The following is a 19,232-nucleotide window of genomic DNA, read 5'->3' on the forward strand; positions in this document are numbered from 1 at the left end:
TGAATCCTTCTTCTGCATTTCTCTATCCCCCCAAATCCACCCACTTCAGCTTCCCCAAATCAGATTTCTTTTTCTTCTACCCAGTGATACCACCATTCTACATGGACTATATTTTCCTGGGCCATATTTGGAAATCCCTCTCTCAGGGAGAAATCCTGAGTTAATGTGAGCTAATATTATGTGCTTTCCACATTATAAAATTCTTATCCCCGTGTTGGTTTCCCTCCAGTACCTTAAATAATTATATATTTGTGTACAGATGTAATGGTAGTTTATGGTAGAAGGATGAGCCTGATATCAGTTACTCCATGGTGGCTGTAACCGGTGTCCTCAAGAAATTTTTATTATTCTGTTTATTCTGATTTTATTTTATTTTTTTTTTTTAACATTTATTTATTTTTGAGACAGAGCATGAACGGGGGAGGGACAGAGAGAGAGGGAGACACAGAATCCGAAGCAGGCTCCAGGCTCTGAGCCATCAGCCCAGAGCCCGACGCGGGGCTCGAACTCACGGACCGCTAGATCATGACCTGAGCCGAAGTCGGACGCTCAACTGACTGAACCACCCAGGCGCCCCTGATTTTATTTTTTTTAAGTTGGATGTTCTTTGGTTATTTTCTCAGGTTATCCTAGAGATTATAACATTCATCCTTAATTTTTACTGTTGAATATGAATTAGTATTTTTCCATTTTATGATAATGCTTGAGCCTTTGAACTTTAACTGCTTTTATGCCCCTCTCATCTTTATGTTACTATTGCCCTGCATTTTAATTCTACATATATATTTGATTATGTGCAGTTTATCCTTGGTCTGTAAAAAGTAAATGATCTTTTATTACTTATCCACATATTTACACTTTCTAGTATGCTTTCCTTTTTTCCTGCAAGTCTACCTTTGGATTTAAGATTATTTTCTTTTTACCGAAAAAAATTCATTTTGATGTTTCTTTAATTTTTTTCATATTTTGATTGCCTTATTTTTTAGAGGATAGTTTCACGAGGTGTAGCCTTTTAGGTTGGCAGTGATCTTTCAGCATGTTGAAGGTGTCATTCTGTTGTCTACTGGCTTCCATTTCTTCTGTTACCATCAGCCTTGTTTTTGATCTGGTTTGTTGTTATCTGGTGACTTATAAAACTTTATCTTTTAAAAACTTTTAAGTTTTTGCTATAATGTGTCTGAGTAGGATTGTCTTTTTATTTGTCCTGCTTAGGGTTCCTAACTCTTCTTGAACCGCTGGCCTAACTTCAAGGGAGTTTAGCAACATATCAGACAACTTCTGTCCATTTTGAAGAAATCTGATCCCCTGTCTCTTCAAAGCTTCTACTCTGAAACTCTTTCTCCCTCACTTCTAAAACTCCAACTACATGTATGACCTTTTCCTAAAGGTCTTTTCACCATTTTCCATATATCCTTTATTTTCTTTTATATATTTTCTATTGTTTTACTCTCTATGTATCAGTCAGAATATTTTCTACCCTCAAGTTCACCAATTCTTTTTTTCAGCTGTGTCTTATCAGCTGTGATAAATACACGCATTGGTTTTTAAAATCCTGTCCATTTATTTTTAAGTTTCTATTTTTAAGTTTCTAGACTTTCTAATTTATTGTGCTTTATGTATTCCAGTTGTGTGGTGAATTATTTCAGCTTATTGTGTCATTTACTTTAACATATTGACCATAGCTATCTCAAAGTCTGTGTCTATAACTTCAGTAACTACAATATTTGAATTTATTTATGTTTCCATTGTCTGGCTTTTCCCTTTGTCCTGTTCTTTGGCAGTGCCAGTAATTTTTTTAGATTGAATGTTGGACATTGTGCATTGAAAATGTCCTGGTTGCCTCGGAACCTTCTGAGTGACTTCAAGGAACTTTGGTGATCTCCCTTAATCAGATTTTTCACTTCTAACTTTGCAAATATAAATGTCAGAAAGCCTTTTTGTACATTAATGCCTTTCCACTATATGTTGTTTTACATATACATATTAATACATTATAATTCTAAATTAACTATTTCTGAGCTGGGCGACACAAGTGTTTTTTTTCCTTTTATTAAAAACTGCTTCTATTAAATATAATTTATCATTCTCTTTATGAAGCTTAGTTGTAGCCCAAATCAAAGCCCTAAACAAACAAAAACTGAAACTTAGGAAGCAGGGACTAATACTTCACTTATAATTCATAGGCTTCACAAACTTAACAGTTTATACTTCAGACCTCTTTTTCCCATTCCTTTTCTTTATAAGATTCTTTTACTGACCCAGGGCCATCATATACAGATACAAAGAAAATTAACGGTGTCTTTTTACCTTTTATGTTCTTCAAAATCTTATATAACATTATGAGTTTGGGCTCTATTGTATGTCTACTGTATTCAGTGAATCAGAAAATTAGACTTTCTCTTTTTGGCTAATGCCAGTCTTATGCTTGTCAGAAGAGAACATATTTTTTAAAAGCCAGATTTCCCACAAAAAATGGGTAGATTGTCTTCAATTGACAAATGCAACCTGTTAACATGTATGCTAGAGGAAAATGTGTAAGAAGCTGTTATGTTGGGGATGATGGGTTGTCAGCCTGCTTGGAATATTTTTTTTAAAAAAGGATATTTGATAAGTTTTCAAATTAATATAAACACTGTATGTCTAACCCTCAAATAGTGTTTGCCAAAAATGCTTTGCAGGAGGACTTGACATCAAAAAGTACATCTAAAGAACAGGAGACCAGAAGGACGTGTGCAAGGTAAGCAGGCCATCTCAGATGTACAGATTCAGGATGTAATTATTTCCATTCAGAACATTGCAGGGAATCCTGTTCTGTTTTAATTCTCCCCATCTTGACTGGTGCAGATCTAGTGCCAAAATCCTAATAAAGAATTTGCAGCAAAATAGTCCTTCAGAACTGATTTTCTCCCTGCTGCATTGAATTTCAATTATCTATCCACCACTCTAGAAGTGTGATTTTCCAACTAACATTTCACTGCGAATGCCAGGGGACTCCAGGGGAGAGAGAAGGATGGAGAGCCATCTTGGTCCTTTATCACTTAAAAAAATACACAGACAAAGAAAGATGAAAGCAGTTCAACACCTATAATCCCTTAAGAAGAAGACTGAGGACCTGGCTGTCAACTTAAATACCACCTGAGAGCACACAAAATAAATGAAAGGATGTAGGTCCTTCTGTGAAAGTCAGTGTCCCTGGAATTCAAAAGATACATCAGACATGCTGTCCTTGAAGCATGACACAAAGAATGGCATTGAGAAAGGCCAGCTCACAAGACAGCAGAGATAAGTTTTGAGACCCTGGGGCATCAAAGCAAATTCAAAATATCTGAATTTCTAGAATTATTGACTGTGAAGTTTTTAAGGCTCCTTCTGTCTGCAGTGCTCTTTTCTGCTCTTTCTTTGAAAAAAAAAGTAAATAGTACAAGCCCTACAGGATCTCTCTTAGCACATTGCTGAGCACATTAAGATCATGAAATGTGAAGTTAGACAGGCCTAGGTTCAAATCCCAGCTCTGCTACTTGCTAGCTCAATGAACTGGGTCAATATGTTCAACCATCATGAATCTCAATATCTTTATTGGTAAGTTCCTACCTTACAGGCATATTTAATCTATTGACAATGGAACTAAATCTTGTGGGTAAATTTATAGACATTTTAAAGACATATTTGAAAAATCAACTTTGTGCTTTGGAGGTTGAGATTATAAAATATAGGCTGGCCACAACTGAGCAATCTTTCAGACTGTGCCTTGGTTAGTAACCTTCATTTCATTCCATTCCCATGGGTATAGGGTGGAAGGCAGTGGATTTGAAGTGGTCTGTATAACAAGATACTAGTGTGAACACTGTAAAAGCAGAACTATCCTATGCATTCTTTGATACATAATTATCATAAAGAGTCATTGGCACCTGCTACATTTAGGGCAATGGGTTGGGTGCTGGGAATTCAACCCTCCTCAGGGTCAGCCAAGAGCTAGACATCTAATTAGCACTGAATTACAACCATACCTCATCCCCACACATATACACAAGAATTGCTATTACTAAATCATATTTAGTCATGATAGTATCTGCTTTTATCGACAGTGTTATAAGAAAGATCCAGAAGAAATTTGTTGAAGTGCGAAAATGCTGTTTACTAAATCGGAAAATCTTCTCCGTAAAAAGCCCCCAGCATAAAATTCTGCATGACTCTAGTTTAAAGAATAGTTGTAATTCTCTTAAGTAATTGGGTTGTTTCTATCCAGTGGATATTGCGACTCTTAAGTGACAATGATTCCTTGTTTGCAATTGGTTTCTGGAAAATAAAACACTAAACAATGGCCCAATCATGGTAAAAATAAAAGTCACAATATACTATTCATGTTAACGTCTTATAATTTGGGTATTTTTGAAAATCTTCCGAAACATTTTCTGAAACAAAAGGTATAAATATTACCTAATAAACTGATCCTGAACCATTTTCAAAAAATTGCCTGGGAGAGAGGATGGCTGCACTATAACTGAGCTACATGAAGTGGTATCTGCAGATGAGAGTCAATCCGAAGAAAGCATTTTGTGTCCTATCACATTCTTCTGCTTTTTCTTATACCTCAGTTCTGCACCAACATTGCTTTGCAGAGAAAAGTAGAAGAAAGAGGGAAAATGTGCTGTTGGCCACAGAGTAATTCTGGAAAACTCGTCCACATTAGGCTTTCAGATGGCAACTCTGGAAATGCATGCCATTTCTTGAGTACATGATAGGGAAGAATCAGTGGGTAAGACAACAGAGAGCCTAATCACGTGCCGCAAGGCACAGGTTCAAATTCCCTTCCAGCTATAGCACTGTGCCCTAGCCTGAATTGTGTTTGTACATAATAAAGTCAAATTATTTAGCAAAAAACAATCAGAGGAATAAGCTCTAACAGCACTTTCAAATTGTGTTGTTGTTGGAAAACAGCTACATGCCAAAGAATGAAACTGGACCACTTTCTTACACCATACACAAAAATAACTCAAAATGGATGAACAACCTAAATGTGAGACCTGAAACCATAAAAATCCTCGAGGAGAACACAGGCAGTAACCTCTTTGGCATCAGCTGTAGCAACATCTTTCTAGACGTGTCTCCTGGGACAGGGAAACAAAAGCAAAAATAAACTATTGGGACTATGTCAAAATAAAAAGCTTCTGCACAGCAAAGGAAGTAATCATCAAAACTAAAAGGCAGCTGACAGAATGGGAGAAGATATTTGCAAATATCATTTGCAAAAGACATATCCGATAAAGAGTTAGTATCCAAAATGTATCAAGAATTTATACAACTCAGGGCACCTGAGTGGCTCAGTCAGTTAAGTGTCTGACTCTTGATTTTGGCTCAGGTTATGATTTCAGGGTTCTTGAGATTGAGCCCCCTTGGGATTCTTTCTCTCTCCCTCTGCCCTCCTCCACTCTCTCTCTCTCACAAAATGAATAAGTAAACATTTAAAAAAAGGAACTCCTATAACTCAACACCAAAAAAACAAAAAAGCCAAAACAAAATCAATAATCCAGTTAAAAGATAGAAGACATGAACAGATATTTCTCCAAAGACATCCAGATGGCCAACAGAAACATGAAAAGATGTTCAACATCACTTATCATCAGGGAAATGCAAATCAAAAGCATAATATCACTTCACACCTGTCAGAATGTCTAAAATCAAAAACACAAGAAACAACAACTATGGTGGGAGTGTGAAGAAAAAGAAATCCTCTACACTGTTGGTGGGAATGCAAACTGGTGCAGCCACTCTGGAAAACAATGTGGAGGTTCCTGAAAAAATTCAAGATAGAACTACCTTATGACCTAGTAATCACACTATTGGGTATTTACCCAACGAGTATGAAAACATTAATTCAAAAGGATATATACCATCCTATGTTTATTGCAACATTACTTACAATAACCAAATTATGGAAGCAGCACAAGTGTGCATTGAAGAAATGCATGTTTAAGAAGTGTGTATTTAAGAAACAAAACAAATAGAGGAAAACAAAGAGACAAACCAAAATAGATTATTAACTATAGAGAACAAGCAGTTACCGGGTGGTGGGGGGATGGGTGGAATAGGTGAAGGGGATTAAGAGCATACTTATCTTGATGAGCACTGAGTAATGTATGGAATTGTTGAATCACTGTATTGTACACCTAAAACTAATATAACACTGTATTTAACTACATTGGAATTAAAATTGTAAAAGAAACGATGTTTCTGAGATATATAGTTTATAGCTTATTACCTGAGCTGTTAGAGGGTAATTTTTAAATTAAAAAAATTATGATCAAATATTTAAAATATTTTTGGCTGATCAAAGGATTTTTAAAAATGTGTTTGTTTTGATGCATAATGTCTCTTAATAGACTTTGTAAATACTGAGGCGGGAATGTAATAGAGTAAGTCATTTTCCCAAATTATTTGCCCACAGAATACTTTTTCCTAAGAGCAAGACACCTCACAAGAGTTTAGGGTTCTATGGAATACAGTTTTGAGAGTAATGGTTTCTGGTAAGAATAGGAAGGTACTTTGAAGTTTCAGTGAACTACAGAAAATGCATCATTTCTAATAAGAAATTTAAAATGCAATAAGAACTTAAAAAAATTAAAAGTATTACACGATAAGGTTTGACTAAATATTTTATGACAAACCCTACTTCATCCTAAATGTAAAAGTTATTCTCAAAGAATTTTTTGTATCCCTAGCAAAATAATTGGTACCACTTTAATATGACTTCCTCCTAGAAATATATGCAGACCTGTACACACACACGTACATGCACTCTCTCTCACACACACACACACACACACACACACACACAAAGTGTGTCAGCATTTACACATATACGGAATACTTTAAAAAGATATACAAGAAAACTTGATAAGACTCAGACTGAAGGGATAGTAATTAATCATAATTAAATAGCTTAAATAAAGTAATTCCATTTGTAATAAAATTTAAATCAAGGGACAGAATTACAATTAAATAAAGTTATTCCATTTATAATAAAATTTAAATTCATACATAAGTCAAAAGGATTATGCAAATGATGGGTAGTTTTGAAAATGCAAAATATATGGCACAAAAAATAGACACTCAGATCAATGGAACTGAAAGGAGAACCCAGAAATAGACCCACAAACATATGGCCAGCTAATTGTTGACAAAGTAGGAGAGAGTATCCAATGGAATAAAGACAGTCTCTTCAGCAAATGGTGCTGGGAAAACTGGACAGCGACATGCAGAAAAATGAACCTGGACCACTTTCTTACACCATACACAAAAATAAACTAAAAATGGATGAAAGACCTAAATGTAAGACAGGAAGCCATCAAAATCCTCCAGGAGAAAGCAGGCAAAAACCTCTTTGATCTCGGCTGCAGCAACTTCTTACTCAACACGTCTCTGGAGGGAAGGGAAACAAAAGCAAAAATGAACTACTGGGACCTCGTCAAAATAAAAAGCTTCTGCACAGCAAAGAAAACAATCAACAAAACTAAAAGGCAACCAACAGAATGGGAGAAGATATTTGCAAAAGACATATCAGATAAAGGGTCAGTATCCAAAATCTATATGATATCCTGCAAAGTCAACACCCAAAAAACAAATAATCCAGTGAAGAAATGGGCAAAATACATGAAAAGACACTACTCCAAAGAAGACATCCAGATGGCTGACTGACACATGAAAAAATGTTCAACATCACTCATCATCAGGGAAATACAAATCAAAACCACAATGAGGTACCACCTCATACCTGTCAGAATAGCTAACATTAACAACTCAGGCAACAACAGATGTTGGCAAGAACGTGGAGAGAGAGGATCTCTTTTGCACTGCTGGTGGCAATGCAAGCTGGTGCAGCCACTCTGGAAAAATAGTATGGAGTTTCCTCAAAAAATTGAAAATAGAACTATCCTCCAACCCAACAATTGCACTACTAGGTGTTTATCCAAGGGATACAGGTATGCTGTTTTGAAGGGGCACATGCACCCCCATGTTTATAGCAGCACTATCAACAATAGACAAAGTATGAAAAGAGCCCAAATGTCCGTTGACGGATGAATGGATAAAGAAGATGTGGTATACACACACACACACACACACACACACACAATGGAGTATTACTCAGCAATCAAAAAGAATGAAATCTTGCCATTTGCAACTACGTGGATGGAACTAGAGGGTATTATGCTAAGCAAAATTAGTCAGAGAAAGACAAATGTCACATGACTTCACTCATATGAGGACCTTAAGATAGAAAACAGAGGAACGTAAGGGAAGGGAAGCAAAAAGAATATAAAAACAGGGAGGGGACAAAATATAAGAGACTCTTAAATATGGAGGGTTACTAGAAGGGTTGTGGGAAGGGACAGTGGTCTAAATAGGTAAGGGACATTAAGGAATCTACTCCTGATATCATTGTTGCATGATATGCTGACTAACTTGGATATAAATTAAAAAAAATTAAAAAAAAACAAAGAAAATCCCAAAGAAAGAAAATACAAAATATATGCAAAACTTTTTTTAATGTTTAATTTTCCCTATACTCAAGAGCCCATATGACAGTTATTTTTAAATAATGAACATTACAAAATCCTTGGGAAAGACTTCTGATTCTAGATGTCAAATTAAATTCATCCATTTACCTCCTTTTCCTCCCAAAGCTACAGTAAAATAATCATAAATTAATAAAAAAAATGTTACACATGCCAACAGCAATGAAGAAAATAGAAAGGGAATAGCAGCAGAAGCAGAGTCTAATAAATGTCTGGTAGATATTTTGTGATAAGCAGAATTATGGCCCACAGTAATGTGCATACCTTAATCCCCAGGACCTAAGGATATCCTTACATGGCAAAAGGTAGTTTGCTTATATTGAAGTTATAGATCTGGAGATGGCACGACTACTGTGGACTATCCAGGTGGTCCCAATTAAATCACATAAGTTCTTAAAAACAAAGGACCATCATGGCTTTAGATACATACAGAGGATGAAGGGGTGAAGAGAAAGAGGAACAATATAGAGAGAGAGATGTAACATTGTTGGCTTTGAAGCTGTAGGAAGGGGGTCATGAGCCAACACATGTAAACAATCTCTAAAAGCTGGAAAAAAACAAGGAAATAAATTCTCTTCCAGAAAAGAAGGAGCCCTCCTAACACCTTGATTTTAGTCTTCTGAGACATGTGTTGGACTTCTGATACCCAGGACTGTAAGAAAATAAATCTGTATAATTTTAAGCTATAGTGTTTGGGTAATTTGTTACAACAGCAATAAAAAATGAATATACAACTCCTGGAGGGATACTGATTGATGTAGCAGGAAAAAGTTATAACCAGCATTTGCCAACATGGACAATGGTGAAAGAGGAAAAAAAAAAGGAGAAAAAATTAAGTTTTGGAGATCAATAACATGTCCCATATCCAATTACATGAAGTTCCAAAAAAGAGGATAGACAAAACAAAAGACAGAAATTATCAAGGGAATCATGTAAGAGGAGTTCCCAAGATTGAAAGAGGCTGCAACTCTTCAGATTAAAAGTGTCCACCAATTGCCTAACACAATGAATGAGTGAATGGGAGACCTACCACCAGACACATTACTGGGAAGTGTCTGAAAATTTCAGAAGTAAGAAATGATGCTAAATTGGTGCAGCCACTCTGGAAAGCAGTGTGGAGCTTCCTCAGAAAATTAAAAATAGACCTACCCTATGACCCAGCAATAGCACTGCTAGGAATTTACCCAAGGGATACAGGAGTGCTGATGCATAGGGGCACTTGTACCCCAATGTTTATAGCAGCACTCTCAACAATAGCCAAATTATGGAAAGAGCCTAAATGTCCATCAACTGATGAATGGATAAAGAAATTGTGGTTTATATACACAATGGAGTACTACATGGCAATGAGAAAGAACGAAATATGGCCCTTTGTAGCAACGTGGATGGAACTGGAAAGTGTGATGCTAAGTGAAATAAGCCATGCAGAGAAAGACAGATACCATATGTTTTCACTCTTATGTGGATCCTGAGAAACTTAACAGAAACCCATGGAGGAGGGGAAGGAAAAAAAAAAAGAGATTAGAGTGGGAGAGAGCCAAAGCATAAGATACTCTTAAAAACTGAGAACAAACTGAGGGTTGATGGGGGGTGGGAGGGAAAGGAGGGTGGGTGATGGGTATTGAGGAGGGCACCTTTTGGGATGAGCACTAGGTGTTGTATGGAAACCAATTTGACAATAAATTTCATATATTGAAAAAAAAGAAATGATGCTAAACACCTTGGAAAAGAAAATAAATGATTTTTAGAAAGTAGAGAAAACAACGTTGTCAAGGAAGAGCAAAACCCCATATGGACAACAGAGAAATACAGAGTTTTGAGGAAAATTATTTTCCTTTGTGAATTTTGTACAAAGGCCAAATTATCACTCCAATGTGGTGATACATAAACCTTCTCAGACTGCCAAGAACTCCAACAATTTTTCTCATATACATTTTCTTTGAAAGTCCAAGAAAATGGAGCAGTAAACCAAGAAATAGAAGATCCAGGACAATGGCACCAATCCAGAAAAGAAAGGCCGTCCCTGGACTACAGGACTGCAGCTCAGTCACATACTGGCAGAACAGCAGACTTCCAGCCCATCCTCCCCTGGAGGAAGAAGGCCTCCAAAGGTATATAATAGAACCTTGGATGGTGAGTAACTTGTTCTGTGAGTGTTCCACAAGACGAGCAAACATTTCTAATAAATTTTAACTTGATAAGCGATGTCTAGCAATATGAGTAGTATGTGGCACTGAACATCATCATCACAACTGAGCCAACGGTTCTTGAAATTTGATTTGACATACAAGTGCTTTGGATTACAGACATGTTTCCAGAATGAATTATGCTCATTTTACTTACTTGGAGGAGGCAGGGCAGGAAAGGTAGAGGGTGTTTATATAGGTTAGATCTCCCTCTGTCACAGCAAGCAATGTTTTTTAAAAATGTAGATACCTGGAGTCAATGTCTAAAGTTCTGATATTGGTCCATTTGATGTGGAGCCCAGGAAAATGCCATTTTTTTATAGGTGAAGACAATCTTGCATTTATTTTTTTTGTTTCAAATTAATATCGGGGCACCTGGGTGGCTCAGTCGGTTAAGCGCCCAACTTCAGCTCAGGTCATGATCCTGCACTTTGTGGGATTGAGCCCTGGGTCGGGCTCTGTGCTGACAGCTTAGAACCTGGAGCCTGCTTCAGATTCTGTGTCTCCCTCTCTCTCTGCTCCTCCCCCGCTTGTGCTCTGTCTCTCTGTCTCCCCAAAATAAATAAACATTAAAAAAGTGTTCAAATTAATACAAGTAAAATGGACCTGTTGATGTACACTTCTTTGAATTTTGACACGTATTGGAGTAGGGGAAGGGTATGACCATAAAACGCTGACACTAGGAAGTGCTTTGGGCCCACGAAACTGTTCTTCACCCTTACTGTAATGGTAGTTACAGAAATATGCGGTGTTAGGGAGCATGGCACACATTTTTCAGTGGGTGGTCTGCAGGCTGCACTTTGAACAACATTATTGTCATAATTTTCTATTAGGTCATTTTTGTGCCAAGTTCGAACGTCAGGACCAAGTCCAAAAACCCCTCGTGACCAAGTGCGCTTTACCTGCCATCTGTGTTTGCCTCCCTTTTCACTAATATGCGCTGCAGCCTTTCATTAGACTCAATGATGAGCTCCACCTCTGAGTCTTTGCCCAGGCTCGCCTCCCCGCTGTGATGCCCCTTCCTTTTTTTCTCTCTCACCAATTCTCTTCATTCCGTCCTTTGTTTCCTCTCTCACCAAATTCTCTTCATTCCTTCAGGCCCCAATCCATGTCTTACCTCCACTATGAATTTTCTCAAAGGAACCCAAACAAACTTAAGTGTCTTTTTTATATTTCTCAGTCATATTCTACTGCATTAATTTTCATAGTTCAATTCTTCATTGTTCTCTAGTTAGTCTGCAAGTTTTAACTGTATCTGCCTAAGATACATGGAAAGCTCTGAGCGCTTTTCTTGTTCTTCAGATCCTCCTGCAGTGCTTGGCACAGAGATGTACACACAGTAAGTGGTCAAAAACTTATTATTGATTGAACAAGGCAGTTCTGCTTCAAGGTCACACCTAGGGCAGGATACATCTGAAGCAGGGAGTTCAGAAGGTGCAACAAAAATGTTGTAAATAGTACAGGGTTCTTTAAGGCAGGCACTTGGCAAAACATTTTTGAAGTAGAGACCTGGGAATTGCTGGAGAGGGGTGCACAGTCAAGGAAATGTCTTTTAAATGGTAGCTGATTTCACGCAGAATCTGAAAACACGCATAACACAGTGTATGTTTTCTGCGCTGGCAGGCTTCCAGTTACCATCAGTAAATCCTGTGGCATTTGGAAAGACATCTAATGAGAGTTATGGATCATGGCCTCCCTTCCTGCTACTTTTCAAAAGGTAAGGTAGAGAATAAGAAAGGCTTCTGGGAACTTGGAGAACTGAGCATTACCCATTGGTATGGTATGTTACAAAACACCAATAGGGTGTTTTGTAGGGAGATATGGCACCAAGATATCGCACGCAAATTGGCCAGGTCAGTCTCCCTGCGTCAGTCTCCCCCTCACCCCTGCATCAGTCTCCCCCTGTGTAAGAGGAAGAAAGAGGGGGCAGATAATGAATGAGTGTGCTTTGAGTTCTGCCATGATTCTTGCTTCAATCATGTGGAGTCTGGGAATTTTTGTCAAAATCATGGGAAGAGTACAAAACAAGCCAAAACAGTTTCTGTTTCCAGATTCATTTGTGTGGAATCTCCACAGCACCTTGAATGTTAGCCCAGAGCATGGTATACATTCAGATGAATTCCATCTCTTCACACTGAGTAAATCAATTTTTCATTTGAATCTTATCTATGCGTGTCTGACTTCATTAAGGAATTGTACTCTATTTCATTCTATAACATTGTATACTGTAGCAGATTATTTTCTTCAGGCCATTTCCAATAAGGACATGGGTTCTGTGTAAAATGCCGCACATCTCTCATGGCCTTAAAGGAAGGTTTTATTTGTGTTCTAAGAACACAGGAAAGCAAGAGAAGTGCAGCCTCACAACTAGACGTGGGAGGGAGGCTTGGGAGGAGGGAAGAAGGAAAGTTATCAATGACACGTCAAGGATGGAGACTACCAGGCCGGCGTGAGCTGAACATGCAGCAGGTGTGGGGCAGAGAGAAGCTGAAACCAAGGCATACCTAGGAGCTCAGTAAAGCACTATTTTCTTTAAAAACCAAGTTTAGGAATCTTCACTTGCTATGGAAGACACCTTAGAGACTTTGTGCTTATTGAAGTATGTTTACCCATGTGCAGTCATGTTTATATGTACTTGCAGATAGAGAGCATCTTTAGATTTTATTTCTCTCACCTTTGAAATGAAAGGTTAATTGAATGTAGGTCTACAAGTAATGAGATCTCAACTTTAGTTACACAAGAAGAACACAGCATAAGCTACAGGCTACTTTTCTTTGCAAATGCTTCGGTGGACAGACTTGTAGCAAGCCTAAATGAATCACTCTCTCTCTGAATAATAATAGATGTTCTTTTTTCTTTTCTTTTTTTAATCTTTATTTATTTCTGAAAGAGAGAGACAGAGTGGAGCAGGGGAGGAGCAGAGAGAGAGGGAAACACAGAATCCGAAGCAGGCTCCAGGCTCTGAGCTGTCAGCACAGAGCCTGATGCGGGACTTGAACTCACGAATCGTGAGATCATGACCCGAGCCAAAGTCGGACACTCAACTGACTGAACCACCCAGGCGCCCCCAATAATAGATTTTCTACTGTGTTTAACATTCACTGAATACAAACAGCTCCTATCGCTTTAAGAATTAACAAAATTAAATTTAGTACTAAAACATGTTATAGTTTCACGTAAACTATAGGTGGGTTTTTGTGTGTGTGTGTGTGTGCAAACTTACTATTAAATTATCACTTTTACAGTGAATAAGTGAAGACATTTTTTACTTTGTATTAGGATTTTCCAAGGGGCTGAGCAAGGTAAGGCCACCAGATAGGGGACTGGGGGTTTGTTCTATTAGGACTAAAGGAAGATCATACCGCCTCTATCTGAGAGGTGTTCTTAGTGACAGAAAGTGCTGTTATGAAGCTAAAACACACACTTAGGATCCATGCAAAGCTCCACAAAAGCAGGAGAGAGAGCCAGCTCAGTCCAGGAGTGGCCAAGGAATGCTGTCTACCAGTGCTAAGTATCTGCTTACAGAAGATGTTTGCTGCTTCTCCTGTTCTTTCTCCCAGCTACTACTTGGAAGAATGAGGCCTTAGAAAGGAAGGGGGAGAATGATCCTAGAAACCAGATGACTCACATACACTACAAGATGTGGCAATGAGAGGCAGGAGATGGGAGAGGAAAGAACTGATCACGCTGCTATAAAGACTGCTCAATCAAGACCCCTAGAATCAAGATGAGGGATCTAGATGCCAGCTCTTGGAATCACACCTCTACTTCCCATCCTCAACAATGTCAAATTCTGCCTAAGATAAAAAGATATTTCAATTACTGCCTAAAGCCACCTCAAGAAGTTTAGCCCTCAGAAAGAGATAATATAAAAGATTAGGGGTGGAAAACAAGGGAGGTCTTAGGAAGAGAGTAATGAGGTGGATAAGGCAGATCAGCAGTGTTGGGGTTAAGAACGGGAACTCTGAAATTAAACTGCTCAGTTTGGAATCTTCCACTATTAACTGTTCGACATCAGGCAAGCTGTGTGACACCTCTGTTCCTGAAGCTTCCTCATCTTGTAAAATGGGACTAACGTATTAGCCTCCTCATAGGGTTATTGTGAGGATTTACTGTATTCATATATGTAAAGCACTTAGAACAGCACCAGCCTATAATAAGGAATTCAGAAATGCTAATTTTTGTTATCATAGCCTTCGAGAAGAAAAAAGTAACATCCCAAGAAAGATAAGATAGAAAAGAGTCACCTCACACCCTAGACTGAGATCTGGAGGGCCAAGTCTGTTCACAAGTATGTTGGAGAAAATGAGACTGGGGTGGGTGGAGGGCTTTCTGTTTTAGGGGCAGGTAAATTAGAAGTGCAGACTGCTTTTGTATTTTGGACCAGGCTGTATCATCTCCTACACATCAGTGAACAGAAGTAGAGAAAAACACTATATTAAATACACTAAGCACTATTTGGTTTGTGATATTCGAGGTCATTTGTCACCTTGAGAAGCTTTTTCTTTGGGGGGAAAGATTTGAGCATTGTTGCTGAAGGTACCAGACCTTTAGTAGTCACTTCTTTGAATACAGAGAAATAACTAACCTTGGCTGTATCAAGGCAATGAGTTTAGGATGATAATAGCTTCTCCCCAAGATGGTTGTGATGGCTATAAATCATATACAAAAACATTGTCATGTTACATAATCCTGGAAATTAGGTAAGATTCCCTGTTGAAACTCTTTGAAAAGAATCAAAGAGAAGGCTGAGTTGGTCTCTCATAGCACTTAAAAGACAGGGTTTTCAACATTTCCTGGTGGGGGAGAGGAGGAACTGGCGACTCAGTTTTTTGTTATTAGTTTTAAAACTAAGCGGGCATGAAAAGGTTGCTGGATCAAAAAAATCCAGGCATTGAAAAGTGATATATAAAGGTGATTCATCATTAAAATAAACAATGCAAGCTGGGCACAATATTAATGTAAGAGTTCTAACACAAAACGTGAAGATTATATCCAGAAGGATATTGACTCTTAGAACCACATCTCTGTGCATGATTCTCCTGCATGTTTATGAGGGTGAAGTAGTTCCTGCTGGAAGGAAAAGGGGCACTGTGGTGACAGAATTCTTTCAGGTTCACTTTCCAAACTCTGGCACCTGAATGCTAAATGATACACTGATAAGCAAGTCAAGGTACATTTCTGCATTCTACACAGAGTGAGACTCTGTGTTTTCACTTATAGAGTCACTTATCTGACTGCTTGGTTCTGGTGAAGCCCCAGTTTCACACATAGAAGTAATAGGAAAGCCCATAAGTGCTGCTTCCCACATAAACCTCTGCTTTCCCAAATGTTATGTGCAAAATTGTACGCTTACAATTTTGTTAGGGCAGTGGATCTCATGTTAAGTATTCTTACACACACACACACGCACACACACACACACACACACACCACCAGGCCTGGAAAGGACCACTTTCCTCCCTGAACCCCAGCTCTACTCCTTCTTGTGATTATGTTCCCTTCTTCATAGGGTTCTCTCACTAACCTTTTCCTCTAAAATGTATAGTTATTAAATATTTCTTACAACCCAATTATGTTTATTTTTATAGCCAGACTGATCAACGTATAATGTTTGAAAGCATTCAAGGTTATTTTTCTGATCTTAATTTCCAAGGATAATGCTTTGATTTCTGTTATGTATTTAATGATACATGTAGAAATACTTTGTATTCTTGTCACATAGCAAAACCTCAAACGTTTTCCTTGTGACTCGAGTCACTGCTATATTTTTAATCCTATTTTGGCTGAAATATGAAAATGACATTCAACTTGAGTCATTTTAAGTGATTATTTGTTATTTAAAGAAATAAGCACTCTTAAGTAATGTAAATTAAAACACAGAAAAAAAGAAATTGATTTCAAAGTAGAATTGTCGTGACACTTTCCCCCTTTTTGAGGTAGTATGGCTCAACTTTTTCTTGATATTAATCAACAGATTAAAGTACCAGAGTTTTATTCCACACACATCATGCACTGAGGCCTTAAAGAAAACTGTCCATTGTCTTTATCCGTCCATACTTCTGACTTAGCTGATTCTGAGACTTCTGTGTATTTCTGTGAGCTTTGGTGCTGATCTTGATGCCCTGTGAGTTGTTCCCCACAAGGGGTAGGAAAAGAGACAGTTTGGCATGTTGGCTATCTTCCTCTTTTCTGTCCTTTACCAGTAAGTCTGGGTGGGCTAGGGGCTTGGGGAGGTGGGTAGGCAGACGGGTTCCTTGGGGCCTGACAGCAGCAGAACTGGGGTGGGGGGCAGCTTTCCTGTCTTTAGGGGCCAATGGGAAGTGCTAAGTATCTCTGAGGGGGCCCATTCTGCCTACCTCCCAAAAACTTAGCAAAAGGAGGCTTGGGAACATGTAGACACGTATTTATTTTTCAACATTAAACAAAAACAAAAACAAAAACAAAAACAAAAACAAAAACAGAAACAGAAACAGAAACAAAAACAAACAAACAAAAAAACCTGGGAGCACCTGGGTGGCTCAGTCAGTTAAGCATCCTGACTTCAGCTCAGGTCATGATCTTGTGGTTTGTGAGTTTGAGCCCCGCGTCGGGGCTCTATGCTGTCTATGCTGACAGCTCAGAGCCTGGAGCCTGCTTTAGATTCTGTGTCTCCCTCTCCCTCTGCCCCTCCCCCACTCACGGTCTGTCTTTCTCTCTCTCTAAATAATAAATAGAACATTAAAATATTAAAAACTAAATAAATAAAACCTAAAAAGCAATGTATTCAGGTGCTTTCTGGACACATTCCTTCTTTTGCTATTGAGTTTGAGATGAGGGATTCAGAAAGAGAAGGTAGTAATCATTCTCCAGGGTAGTCCCAGAAATTCCCATCTCCACACAGGGCACATTAAATGGTACAAGTCCTCTGAGCTCCATGCCAGGGTACTGGGTAACCAGAGGCAAGTGGGCACATGAGGAAGTAAGGAGAAAGACAACAGGACCGACCGAAGGAAAGTTAGGAAGAGCTGGGCAGTACCCAAAGGCGGCTATAGGGATCCATCTCCTCTCCTTGTTTTTTCAGTAAATCTTCACGCACACTAAACCTGATTTTTTTTTCATAGAAATATTTGAAAATATCCTAAGGAAATCATCATCGATATGCACAGAGATGCATCACAAGCTTGCTCCACTTTCAGATTGTATAAAGTGGTTCAAAATAAGCAACAAAGTATGCGTCTAACACTAGAGAGTTGACTTAGCAAATTATAGTGTACCTATATAAGAGGGTATTATGCAAATAGTAACATGCATGTTGTGAATATATTTGGCAACATGAAAATATTTATAAAAAACAGTATTTCAATTTGATCCCATTTTAGTATAGAGTGTTCCATTTTCCACTCTGACATGCTAAGTCATCACTTCAATCCTCACAATAAGAAAAAGCTGAGCAAACTAAAAATCAACAACTTTTCTTGCAGCTGTTTTAGAATCGAGGTCACAGAGCAAACTGCTGCTCCAAAAACTGAAGAGTCAGATACCGAGAATCACAGGTTACTAGGAACAGAAGCCAGTCACTGGAGCCAGTACTGGTAGGAACACACACTAATTAGCAAGTTGCCAGAGGCTCAGTGTGGACAGCTTGAGAATTAAAAACTCTGGGGCCCAGTCCTAGGAGACCCCCTTTGTATATTTTACCTCCCAAGAGCCCTACCAGGCTCTCATAGTAAAGATCAGACAAAATTCCCTTCATGCTTCCAGCAGAGGGACAGGAAAAGTCGCCATTTTGAGATATGCCCAGAGAGCTATGTACTCCTTGACAAGGCCTAAACTCCAGGGAAACTATTTTAGCAGCAGCTAACTGATCTGGGAGAAGGGAAATACCCACCTCCATCCCTCTCTACCTCTCTAGCCTTTGACATAAAGAAAGAGAAATACCCATTTTCAGTCATCTCTAGCCTTCCTGTTTCATGTAAGGGAGGGAGGAAAGCTGAGGAACACTTCTGAAGTTGACAGCCTGGAGGTTCACTGAAAGATGGAGACCTAATTGGAAGGTTATTGAATACTTTCCCTTCCTCCACACCTTACCACCACATCAGTGGAGCTACTGTGTTAGAATGGTGGATTGTACCTAAAGTAATGAAAGACTCAAATCCTATTTTAAGGAGTCTAAAAAAACTCCAGAGATGACAGTGGAGACAAAAACAAGGGCACTATATCCATTAGTTGAAAAAATTTCTGGAGGACTTAACAGTAGTTTTCTCTGGGTGATGAGATAAAAGATTGTTGTTTTTGAAATTCTCCCAGTATAATCTCATTTTGGGGGGAATTGTTAAGTGTCAATTAAAAAGTAAAATTGTCAGGAGTAATACATCACTGACTTTATAAGGATCATTTTGTCAAAAGCCAAAGAAATGGAAATGGGATGCTGAGGCAATGGTGGACCTTACTAGGCACTAGACTGAGGGCAGCCAGTGTGGAGTAGAGGGTG

General features: G+C 38.4%; 1 long non-coding RNA gene across 1 annotated transcript in view; it reads left to right on the forward strand.

Annotated features, from left to right (window-relative positions):
- The first annotated feature begins 2,454 nt into the window (after positions 1–2,454).
- LOC128315594 (uncharacterized) overlaps positions 2,455–19,232 on the forward strand; it is a 71,233-nt gene continuing 54,455 nt past the window's right edge. Inside the window, exons 1-2 of the long non-coding RNA XR_008298517.1 lie at positions 2,455–2,737; positions 12,383–12,476. This is a non-coding gene — a long non-coding RNA (uncharacterized LOC128315594). The remainder of the gene's footprint in view (positions 2,738–12,382; positions 12,477–19,232) is intronic.

This window comes from Acinonyx jubatus, chromosome B2, assembly GCF_027475565.1.
Source record: "Acinonyx jubatus isolate Ajub_Pintada_27869175 chromosome B2, VMU_Ajub_asm_v1.0, whole genome shotgun sequence".
Taxonomy (NCBI): domain Eukaryota; kingdom Metazoa; phylum Chordata; class Mammalia; order Carnivora; family Felidae; genus Acinonyx; species Acinonyx jubatus.